General features: G+C 47.9%; 1 protein-coding gene across 3 annotated transcripts in view; it reads left to right on the top strand.

Annotated features, from left to right (window-relative positions):
* Positions 1-12,480, top strand: part of SKA3 (spindle and kinetochore associated complex subunit 3) — a 226,723-nt gene that overhangs the window by 144,080 nt on the left and 70,163 nt on the right. The gene's annotated exons all lie outside the window — the stretch shown is intronic.

A 12,480-nucleotide genomic window follows, 5' to 3' on the forward strand; every position in this document is an offset into this window, starting at 1 on the left:
AAGTACGAATTATAGGCTCTTTGTTTTGATGGAGTGGAGGACACCTCTCACAAAACATTATCTAAGTAGGATGTTGGATTTCAGACTTGTGGATTGGTTACCTGGTGAAATCAAGAAAAGAATTGCTTGTGCCCAAGCTGGATATAAGGATATATTTGATACATTTCTTGATGTCAGAAAGTGGAATTGATGGTTGGAGACATGGTTGGGGAAGGAAATGATTTTAAGGAAAGGCTTTAAGCAGATTTACATCACCTCTAATAATGGAGGAGTTACGCAATGCAGCACAGTTGAGTAATGAAAAGGTGTAGCATGCTACTAGATTGCCCAAGTGTAGATTTGATGGATGAAACTCTAACTAAATAGATTCCTATAACAAAGAATGGATTGGATGGATGTTGTGGAAAAGCATAGCAATACATTAAACAACACATTAAATCGTGGCAATGCAATGACCATTGAAACACATGGAGACAACAAAGTAATTGCACAAGCTTGTGTAAATACTGTACTATAACAACACATCATAGTTGGTGTATGATCTCCATAAGAAGGTTTGACAGATTCACAATCAAACCTAAAAGGTTAGAAAATTTGATATGTGAATAATTGTATCCGCAAGAAATACATTTTACTTTTTTTATGAATTTTGATTTAATTTATCCTAATCATTAATTTTATTCAGTTTTATTGGAGGGGCTTGGAAGTGTGAAGGTAAAGTTAAGGTGTTTATTGTTAGACTATTGGTCCTCTTACTCTGAAATTCCTGAATGCTCTGGGTTTAGAATGTGGGAGAAGGATGGTGGAGAAGAAGCAGTTGAAGGAAAGGTTGTTGTATCCGCTTAGTGTAACAACAAAGCATAATTTACCATTAAAACCTGTGTTGTGGATCTTATAGTACCATGCTTCCCAGAACGTTTCCTTATTCTCTATATTTTCTGTCACCTTCTCTCTACTGTTCCCTTGTAGCGTTTTAAACAGCCTTCGTGTTGTATAGTTACTAGGCCTGGGCAGAGTTCACGGAGTTCATGAAAAAGTCTGTTATTCCGCGGAGGCGGAGTTCTGTGATCCGCGGAGTCCTGAATGTGCCCCGATCTCGGAAGCGGTAAGCAGGGTAGGGCCTTGTTTGCCAGGCCTGACCCTGCTTAGACCTTCTGATATCGGGCACATTCAGGAGAGGGCCCTAGGCAGTGAAAGCTGCAGTTTCAGGCCTCTTGTGCACCGGTCCTTCTCATGTGCACTGCGCACGGGGCAGGCCGGTGCACAACAGGCCTGAGACGGCAGCTTTCTTTTGCTGCCTAAGGCAGCAAAAGCTGCCAGGCCTGTTGTGCACCGGCCTGCCCTGACAGGCCAGTGCACAAGAGGCCTGAAGCAGCAGCTTTCTCTGCTTACCTTCATAGCCTGAATTCAGGCCAGGGCCTTAGACAGTGAAAGCTGCAGTTTCAGGCCTCTTGTGCACCAGTGTGCACAAACAAAAAGGAAAAAAGAAAAGAAATAAGGACTTATCTGGGTCTTCCAGGGGATCCTCGTCGTCGTCTTCTGCAGCGGCCTGGGTCTCTGCCTAACTCAACCCCGTGCTTCCGGGCTGCTGGCAGAGGGAAGCCTGGTCCTTCATCCAAAGCTGGTGCGCACTGCAGCCGAGTTATGGGCTACACAGCGAAACCGCAGACTCTGCTTGTTCTGTGTAGCCCATAACTGGGCTGCAGTGCACACCTGGTTAGGTCCACTCCACTGGTGGGGCTAGCGGAGTTTTTGGGCGAACTCAGTGCTCCGTGCGGAGTGCCAGGAACTCTGTTAGCTCTGGTAGTTAGCCCTAGTAGTTACAATAAGAGCAACCAAAATGGTAATGTTCCTTTTTTCGCTCCGTTAGTTTTCTCCTTTCTATCTCTATTATTATTTCTGTTTCCTGCCACTGCTTTGAAACAGCCCTAGGGAGTAGCATTAGCCCTGCATGAACAATCATCATGCCATAATAGGATCCAGTTTATCTCTATATTTCCTGTCCACTGTGACCAGTGAGGTATTTGGAACTTATAGGTCCTTACTTAGGCCCCTACTCATAATGGAAAAGTGAAACTACATATCTCTGCATGCTTATTTTAGATCTGGATTCAGATTAGGTGTCATAGACTCTTTGTCTCGAATTGCAGGGAGTGAGCACCCAGCCCTCATTACATTCCTTTCTCCCCTCTCTGAGGGTTTCTTTATCCTATGTTTAATATATTCTGCCATGTGACACATTGGCCACCAATCTATGTGGATGTTTCACATCAGAAGGTTCAAATAAAGCTTGTCCTAATGGGTCCTGCACTTCTTTATTCAGCTTTTTAGGTGTGTCTTCGGTAACATCTAAATCATCAAGTCCTTCGTCTCGATACAGGTAAATTAGGAACTTTGAATTAAAGCAATATCATATACAGTCTTTGTTAAAATGGCAATAAGCTATTTTAAAAGTGGATACAGTTCCTGGGGGAGGTAAGTAATGATTAGATTGTGAGGTAAGTAAAACACTTACAAGTCTCAGTTCCTGGGCATAGGCAGCCCACTGTTGGCGGTTCAAGGCAACCCCAAAGTTACCACACCAGCAGCTCAGGGCCGGTCAGGTGCAGAGGTCAAAGAGGTGCCCAAAACACATAGGCCCCTATGGAGAACAGGGGTGCTCCGGTTCCAGTCTGCCAGCAGGTAAGTACCGTCGTCCTTTGGGGGGCAGACCAGGGTTGTTTTGTAGAGAACTGGGGGGGACACAAGTAGGCACACAGAACACACCCTCAGCGGCACAGGGGCGGCCGGGTGCAGTGTGCAAAGCAGGCGTCAGGTTTTAGATAGGAAACAATGGAGAGACTCTAGCGGTGCAGGCAGGCACAGTGGGGCTTCTCGGGACTGCCACCACTTGGGCTAGGCAGAGGGTCGCCTGGGGGTCACTCTTGCACTGAGGTTCGGTTCCTTCAGGTCCTGGGGGCTGCGGGTGCAGTGCTTGGTGCAGGCGTCAGGTCCCTTGTTACTGGCAGTCGCGGTCATGGGGAGCCTCTGGATTCTCTCTGCAGGCGTCGCTGTGGGGGCCCAGGGGGGTCGTCTCGGGCTACTCACGGGGTCGTAGTCGCCGGGGATTCCTCCCTGTGGTGTTTGTTCTCTGGATCTCGAGCCGGGGGCGTCTGGTGCAGAGTGTGAAGTCTCACGCTTCCGGCTGGAAGAGTGAGTTCTTTGGAAGTTGCTTCTTTGTTGCAAAGATGTAGCTGTTGTTGAGCAGAGCCGCTGCTCACTGGAGTTTCATGGTCCTGGGGGTCAGGACAGTCCTCTGAGGCTTCAGAGGTCGCTGGTCCCTGTTGGATGCGTTGCTGGTTGCAGGTTTTCGACTCTGGAGACAAGCCGGAAGGGCTGGGGCCAAAGCAGTTGTCGTCATCCTTCGTCGCTGCAAGCTTGTAGGTCAGCAGTCCTTCATTGTAGTTCAGGTTGCAGGAATCTGATTTCGTGGGTTCTGGGGTGCCCCTAAATACTAGATTTAGGGGTGTGTTTAGGTCTGGGAGGGCAGTAGCCAATAGCTACTGTCCTTGAGGGTGGCTACACCCTCTTTGTGCCTCCTCCCTCTGGCGAGGGGGGCACATCCCTAATCCTATTGGGGGAATCCTCCAAAACCGATGGAGGATTTCTAAAGGGTAGGGGTCACCTCAGCTCCGGGCACCTTAGGGGCTGTCCTGACTGGTAGGTGACTCCTCCTTGTTTTCCTAATTATCTCCTCCAGCCTTGCTGCCAAAAGTGGGGTCAGTGGCCGGAGGGGCGGGCATCTCCACTCGCTGGGATGCCCTGGGGTGCTGTAACAAAGGGGGCGAGCCTTTGAGGCTCACCGCCAGGTGTTACAGTTCCTGCAGGGGGAGGTGTGAAGCACCTCCACCCAGTGCAGGCTTTGTTCCTGGCCACAGAGTGACAAAGGCACTCTCAACATGTGGCCAGCAACTCGTCTGGTTGTGGCAGGCTGGTAGAAACTGGTCAGCCCCTCACTAGAAGTCGGGTTGGTATTCAGGGGGCATCTCTAAGATGCCCTCTGGGTGCATGTTACAATAAATTGCACACTGGCATCAGTGTGCATTTATTGTGCTGAGAAGTTTGATACCAAACTTCCCAGATTTCAGTATAGCAATTATGGAATTATGGAATTGTGGAGTTCATGTTTGACAAACTCCCAGACCATATACTCTTATGGCTACCCTGCACTTACAATGTCTAAGGTTTTGCTTAGACACTGTAGGGGCATAGTGCTCATGCACATATGCCCTCACCTGTGGTATAGTGCACCCTGCCTTTGGGCTGTAAGGCCTGCTAGAGGGGTGACTTACCTATGCCACAGGCAGTGTGAGGTTGAAATGGCACTCTGAGTGCCATGTCGACTTAGTCATTTTCTCCCCACCAGCACACGCTAGCTGTAAGGCAGTGTGCATGTGCTGAGTGAGTAGTCCCCACGGTGGCATAAGACATGCTGCAGCCCTTAGAGACCTTCCCTGGCATCAGGGCCCTTGGTACCAGTTACAAGGGACTTATCTGAGTGCCAGGGCTGTGCCAATTGTGGAAGCAAAGGTACCGTTTTTAGGGAAAGAACACTGGTGCTGGGGCCTGGTTAGCAGGGTCCCACCACACTTTCAATCAAAACGTAGCATCAGCAAAGGCAAAAAGTCAGGGGGTAACCATGCCAAGGAGGCATTTCCTTACATCATTATATAGACATATATAACCTGCAAATTGGGTTAAATAACCGAAATCTACATAAGAGCACTTTACTCACACTCTCCAAATACAATTTCCTTTAACAGACAAATCATATATTCTTAGAAAAGCAAGTGTATTTATCTGCCCAGAAGCAGCAAACAAAAGAGGGAAAGAATATTGGACAAAGTGCTTATATGTACTGTTGACATTCTGTTTTCATTATGACTTCATGTTGGACTCTGTTGATACTTTAAAGGCGCTGCACCGAAGCGGTGAGTAAAAGGTTTACGTATAATGCCAGCTTCCTGTCTTTACATAAAATCTGTTAGTCGGAGATTGTGAGGTTGTGGGTAGCTCTGGTCCAAAATAGGTTAGAAAGAGGCAGGTCCCTGATATATCTTCAGGCTTGTCACTGCTGATATACATTAGTTTAATTTAGCATCAGTGTAGGAAAATATACTTTATGTTGATATTTTGCAAATCTGGCATTAATCTGACCCTTGTGGACCTGTGCAGGGCAGCCTGGACCAAGAGTGATAATCAAGGGCTATATACACTTGGCGGACAGTGTCTGACTTCTGAGTCCTATACTTTCTCTGTATGTCGGGGTTCAATTGCCACAGGGTACGTTAGGTTTCTACTATGAACATATTACTATTTTTAAAGTGCCATTAGCAGAGTGCCTGAAAACTAACAAATACACAAACCATTTTGTGTTATTTTTCAAACAGACGTTTGGAGTGGTAAACAGCCACTTTGCTACACCTAGCTTTAGTTGCAGCATACAGAGATCTTTCTGAGCGGGAAAGAAAGAGGAAAATAATTAGAAGTAACATTGGGTGAAACCCTCAGCTAAATGTATTGCTTTTGTCAGAGACCCTGAAAAGTCAGAAGCCTATCCTAACAAACCCTCCTGGATTTGTCAATACCCTTTTTCTGATGGATACAACTACCTGTGGATTCCTCACCTTATGAATTCTCCCAATGCGCCAGTATTCAACAGAAATTTTCTTCCTAGCTCTCCATGTTGACAAGGATGTCACAATTGTACCGCTCTGCACGCGACTCCGTCTGACGTCATTGTGGCAATAAGAAGTCCTCGCTGGCGTGCTGACGTCAGTTTCCTTTTTTCTGCGTCTTGCAACGCTAACAGTTTTTCCTGGCTCTCAAACAGTTAATGTTTCAAAGTTGTTATTGTTGTACTAGTTACAATGTCTCCACCAAAGAAATGAGGTTTTAAGCCTTATCATGGTCTTGGGGGTCGCATGTCGGTCACAGATCCTCATGAAGACTGCTTGTGGTGCCTAAGCTCGGACCACAACGTGGAGGGGTGCATGTCCTGCCAGCGGATGAACCCAAAGGCCTTGAAAGAGAGAGAGGCTAAGCTCTTCTTGGCAAAAGCTAAGAAGGGGCATAATGGTTATCGAAGATCTGAGGCGAGGGACTCTTCCTCACATAAGTCCTCGATCTCATAAGAAGCAGCGCCGGCACGATTCTCTACGCCGTTCTTCCAGAGATCGGTCTCGGTTCCCTCCGAGACGGCGCCGTACGGCGTGGGAGGTCAGTCCAATTATCACTCCTCAGCCTTAGAGTCCACAGGCTTCTCCGGGGCCGTCGTTGATTGAGGTCGACAAATCCTCCGATTAACTTTTCACCTGTGTTAACTCAGAAGCCGGTAGCACAAGCTTTGGATTTGATCCAAGCACCTCAAGATGAGCAGAAGTTTACTGCCTTCCCGACTCCGGGAGCGGATCCAGCGGCGTTCCTTAATGCTATGTTTAAAATTTTCAACAGGGCTATGGCCCCTGCTGGTTCACAGGCTTGTCCCACGGGTCCATTTGCTTTCTCTCTGGGTTCACCAGCATCGTAGAAACAGGCCCCGTTTGTACCCTTGTATCCAGCAGAAGGTGCTGGTTCGGTGCCGATGATGTAGTCGCCACAGACTATGTTGCTGATGGAGTCAGTGCTGGGGCCAGATCGATCCCGTTCGGGACGCAGTATATCTCCACCATCTCCTCCACTAGAGCGTCCATCTGCCTTGAAACCGGCGTCATCGACGTCCGCTAATTCTGTCGATTCTGCGTTTGGAGGTCAAGGAGGAGGGCCTTGAGCTCTTGGAGGAGCAGGAGTATCAGCAACAGCTTTTGAAGGATGGGAAGATTCCTGAGCCTGTGGGGGAATTTCAGGGTCTGAACTCTGCAAGTGGACTAGATCCATCCCCTGAGTGCGATCTTTTATCCCCAGGCGAATTCACAGAGGAGGCAGCATCCTATCACAGTGTTATAAGGAAGGCTGCTGAATTCTTGGAACTTCTGTTACCAGCATCGGAGGTGAAGACAAATATCTTGATTGAGGTGTTGCATCCTTCCTTTACGTCTGTGAAGCCCCTACTCCCTTTCAATGATGCCCTTACTGAGCCCATTTTAGACATTTGGAGGAAACCTGTAACGACTCCAGCGGTTTTCAGGACTGTGGCTAGGAGGTACAGAGTTGCTCCTGGGGATCCTCAGTTTTTGTCTCCGCATCCAACACCTGAGAGATTGGTGGTGCAACATCTTGTTCTGCCCGATCTGCTCCTGGTTCGTTCCCTGCTACCCCATCAGATGGAGAGTCTAAGAGGATGGAGCAAGCAGCCAAGAAAGGTTTCTCCTCATGCATTATGGCCTTGAAGTCAGTCAATGCTACCTGTGTGCTGGGGAGGTATATTCATACCCTCATAGACACGGCAAGAGCTGTGGTGCCGAGGTTGCCTCAGGATGTGCAGGGGCAGTTTGATGAGCTCCTTTTGGACACTCAAGCGGCGGCCAAGCAGGTTATCCAATCAGGTTTGGATACAGTTGATTCTGTTGCCAAGGCAATGGGCACTTCGGTGGCGACCAGGAGGCCTGCGTGGCTTAGGTCTTCTGGATTTTCCACGGACGTCCAGACAACTTTGTTGGACCTTCTGTTTGATGGGGAGAAGTTGTTTGGATCCAAGGCCGACTCTGCTTTGGAACACTTTATAGACAGCAGGGCTACTGCAAGATCCTTGGGGCTACAGGCTTCAATGTCCTCACTCTTTAGATCTTTGCAGAGGTTAAGCAGGTTTGGCCGTGGGTCCTTTTTTCGTTCAAGGCCACAGTCCAGCATGCAGCAGCCTGCCAACCCTCTCTATAGATCGTATAGAGGGCTGGGGAGGGTTAGAACACGAGGAGCCACCCAGCAGCCTCCCACCTCATCTTCTTCCTCTGGGGGAACCCAACAAGGAAAGCAGCCCTAGTTTTCTCTCCATCTTGGATCATGCTTCTCCCGGTGGGAGAAGGCTATTTCATTTTCTCCATGAGTGGGAGTTAGTCACATCGGATTCTTGGGTGCTGAATATTGTGGGGAAAGCTTATCCCCTTCCTTTTCAGGAGTTTCCCCCTCCTATCCCTCCCAGAAATTAATTTTGCTTGGAAGATCATCTCCTGTTGCTTCAGCAGAAGGTGCAAGTCCTTTTGTTAAAGGGTGCAGTGGAGTTGGTTCCAGAGCAGGAAAGGGCTCAGGGATGCTATTTGAGATATTTTCTGATTCCCAAGAAAGACGGTTGATTGAGGCCTATCCTGGACCTGAGGATTTTGAACTGGTTCCTCAAACGGGAGAAATTCAAAATGCTGACTCTAGCACAGGTGCTTCTGGCGTTGAACAAGGAATACTGGATGATGTCTGTCGACTTGCAGGATGCTTATTTTCATGTCCCCATTCTGAAGTTGCACAGAATGTATCTCCGGTTCATGGTAGGGTCGCAACACTACCAGTTTGTGGTCCTTCCTTTTGGTCCTACTTCCACACCTCAAGTCTTCACAAAGTAGATGGTGGTGGTTGCAGCGGACCTCAGAAGGAAGGGAACATCTGTATTCCCTTACCTGGACGATTGGCTGATAAAAGCCAAGTCCCCTGGGCTTGTGCTGCATCACTTGCAAATGACAACACAGTTGTTGTTCAAGCTGGGTTTTACGGTAAACGTGCCCAAGTCTCACCTGGAGCCCTCTCAGCGCCTCCTGTTCATAGGGGCAGTTCTGGATACAACATTGAATCGGGCCTATCTTCTGGACATTCAGGCGTTGATTCCAATGTTTCAAAAGGGAGCAGCTGTTCCGGTCCTCAAGGTCCTACGTCTCCTCGGTCTATTCACTTCTTGCATTCTGTTGGTCACTCGTGCACATTGGCACATGAGGGCTCTCCAGTGGTGCCTCCGCAAGCAGTGGTTTCAACACAAAGGAGATCTCCAGGAGTCGATAACGATCTCCATAGACGCTGCAGCAGATCTACGATGGTGGGCTGTGGACGGCAACCTTTCCCAAGGAAGGCTGTTTGCCTCCCACCTCTGGTGGCCACAGTCATAACGGATGCTTCCACTATAGGGTGGGGAGCTCATCTGGGGGGACCTGGAGATCAAAGGTTGTTGGTCTCCAGTAGAACAGATGTTTCACATCAATCTGTTGGAATTACGGACAACATGTCTAGTTCTCAAGGCCTTTCTCCTGTCCCTTTGCGCAATGTGGTACATCAACAAGCAGGGAGGAGTAGGTTCGTATCTTCTCTGCAGAGAGGCTCTGCAGCTCTGGTCCTGGGCACAGGACCATCGGATTTGCATATTAGCAAACCATCTGGCCAGAGTTCTCAGTGTATGTGCGGACAATCTCAGTCGGCATTTCTCGGCCGTTCACGAGTGGCGTCTCCATCGAGACCTGGTTCTTCACATCTTCCGGATGTGGCGATTTCCACAGATAGACCTGTTTGCCACTCGGGAGAACGCGCACTGCCCGTCGTTCTGCAGCCTCCAGTATCCGGTGCAGGGAGCATTGGGGGACGCGTTTCAGATGTCTTGGTGCGACAAATTGCTTTACGCATTTCCCCCCATACCCTTGATTCCTTTGGCTCTGAGGAAAATTCGCCAAGATCGGGCTCAAGTCATTTTAATAGCCCTCGATTGGCCAAGAAGGGTGTGGTACACAGACCTTCTCTAACTCTCACGGTGCCCTCCGCTCCGTCCCCCTCTCAGGGCAGACTTCCTCTCGCAGTCGCAGGGGCAGGTTCTACACCCCCACCTCCAGAGCCTGCACCTACATGCCTGGAGATTGAACGGGGCAATCTGAGTTCCTTTTCTCTCCCTCCAGAAGTGGTGGATGTTACCTTATCGGCCAGGTGACACTCCACCAAGACTGTCTATGCTAACAGATGGGCAAAATGTGTTGCTTGGTGTGGAGAGAAGCAAATTGATCCCTTAAAGGCCCATTTGTCGGATGATTTGCTTTTTGCCCTTTCCTTGGCACAGAAGGGATGTACAGTTGCGACTGTGAAGGGTTATTTATCTGCGCTGTCGGCCTTTCTGTGCCTTCCTGATCAGCCTTCCTTATTCAAGTCTCCTATAGTTATTAGGTTCTTGAGATGCCTGACTAACAAGTTTCCTCCCACTCAGTTTCTCATGCCTCAGTGGGATTTGAATTTGGTTCTTACTGTTTTTAATGGGTTCACCGTTTGAGCCCATGCATTCTTGCCCATTGAGACTTTTAGTTTTGAAAACAGTTTTCCTCACAGCTATCACGTCTGCTAGGCATGTGAGTGAGCTCCAGGCTCTTAGTGTGAAACCTCCTTTTACATCCTATCATGCTGACAATGTGGTGCTGAGAACCAGGGCATCTTTCCTTCCTAAGGTTGTCACTCCCTTTCATATGGGGCAATCTATAACACTCTCATCCTTTTACCCTCCTCATCCTTCAAAGGAGGAGGAAAGACTTAATCACCTAGATCCAAGAAGGGCTCTGAGTTTTTACATTGAAAGGACAAGAGACTGTCGTATAGATGATCAACTCTTCGTTGGATATGTGGGCAAGATGAAGGGCAAAGCTGTCCACAAGAGAACCCTTTCCAGGTGGGTCATTCTTTGCATAAAGATTTGTTATTCACTGGCAAAGAAAGTTCCTCCTGAAAGTCTGCTACTTCGGCCTTGGCTAGAGGTATCCCAGTTGCTGAAATTTGGCTGCTACTTGGGCTTCCCTCCACACTTTCATGAAGCATTATTGCTTGGACTCGGAAGTTAGGAGGGACCGCTATTTTGCACGTTCTGTTTTGCAGGATTTCTTGGTGTGACAGGTCAGGCACCCACATCCGAGTGCGGGTTTGCTTTGGGATTCTATTCATAAGGTGAGGAATCCACAGGTAGTTGTATCCATCAGAAGAACAAGTTGCTTACCTTTGGTAACACTTTTTCTGGTAGATACAGTAGCTACCTGTGGATTCCTCGCAGTCCCACCGCCGTTCTTTAGGTTCCTTGTAAACTTTCAGAGAAAAATGGATATCTTTGGGTCCAGATCAGGAGTTTACCTTACTTTGACATCTTCTTTGACCTGTGGAGTTACTTTCTTTGAAGGCACCAATTCTATGTATCTAGGGTGCAATAGGTTCCGGATTAAAGAACCCTTCCAAAAAGGTTGTCCTGATGAGCTCCCGTCATCCTGCACATGCTGTTTCGACTTCATGGTGCCTTTTCTTCCCTCTCTAGCTATGCCCCTGTATAGCTTCCTCAGAATAATCAGAGGACGCTTCTGACTCATCTGTGTCTAAAGATCCCTCTCGTAGTTCATGGCATTCATATTTTGATAGGTGGTGTTTCTCATTTCCGATGAAAGAAGGAACCTGGGCTTGTGCAATAGACATGAAGCCTGTTGTTTCGGCATAAAAAGGAGCACAAGTGGGCTTCATGGCTTCTCGTTGCTTCAGTGTCTATGCTCGCTGCTTTACTTCCTTTTGCTTAAAAAGCGACCCACCTGAAACTCTTCTGTAAAAGGATGGATTAGGTATCAAATGGGAGAGCTTCTGCAACAATGCTGGCAAAATACCTCTAAGTACAGAGCCATTGATATCCTCTGTGAGATCCCTAATCATAGCAAAGAAAGTTATTTTCCTCAATTCATTCTCCCTGTCTTTGAACAATCTCCTACATTCTCTATCCGCAGCACTTCAGCACAGGGCTTTACAAATAGTCATAGAAAAACCATCAAAGGTGGTCCCTTGCCCATGACACCCACCTTACCCTGCACCCCAACCACCATTCTACGGGGGGCCTTTTGGGCCTCTGCGCTCCCCTCTGAGGAATTGCACTACCTGGCTCTTGACTGTTGAGTTTGCTTTAGATTGGGCTTATGGACAATATGTATAAAGCGACAAGATCACAAAATCCTGGAGCCTAACTTTCTTTTATGGGAAGTGGAAGGAACAGGAGCAGTGGCTCCAGGGTTGGAGATAGACATCCGATCTCTCTGCTCCACTCTTTCTGAAATGGTGGAAACCCTGAGTGACTCCGGAGTAGAAGACCGCAGCGGCTCCCTTCAGAGACCCTCTGCCTCCGTATTCTGACTGGCTGCAGTTGAAGTAGAGTTCGGTGTCTGATGCCCGACTAATTTACTTCCTTACGAAGTAACCTTCTCATATTGGAATTCTTGTGAGCCCGAGTGCTTGATTCAAAGAAAATATGCCACTGTGTCATATAACTAACAAGTCTGCTGTAAAATGAATCGAGTGTTTATAAACTGTAAAACATCACAAATATAAGTAAATAACCAGACCATGAATTGGCACAATCAACAATACCACAATAACAGAAGATCTAAAATAGCATTCTTCTCTGGCTACTAAATAGCAATAAAGCAACGAAGATGGGAGCTAAGCTGAGGCTTTATAAGAACTAGCTGATAGCATTAGATGTTAGAATCACATTTGGTGCACTTCTATCGTCTCCTGTTCTTAGGAAGTGCAGTGTTA

This window comes from Pleurodeles waltl, chromosome 8 (genome assembly GCF_031143425.1).
Source record: "Pleurodeles waltl isolate 20211129_DDA chromosome 8, aPleWal1.hap1.20221129, whole genome shotgun sequence".
Taxonomy (NCBI): Eukaryota; Metazoa; Chordata; class Amphibia; order Caudata; family Salamandridae; genus Pleurodeles; species Pleurodeles waltl.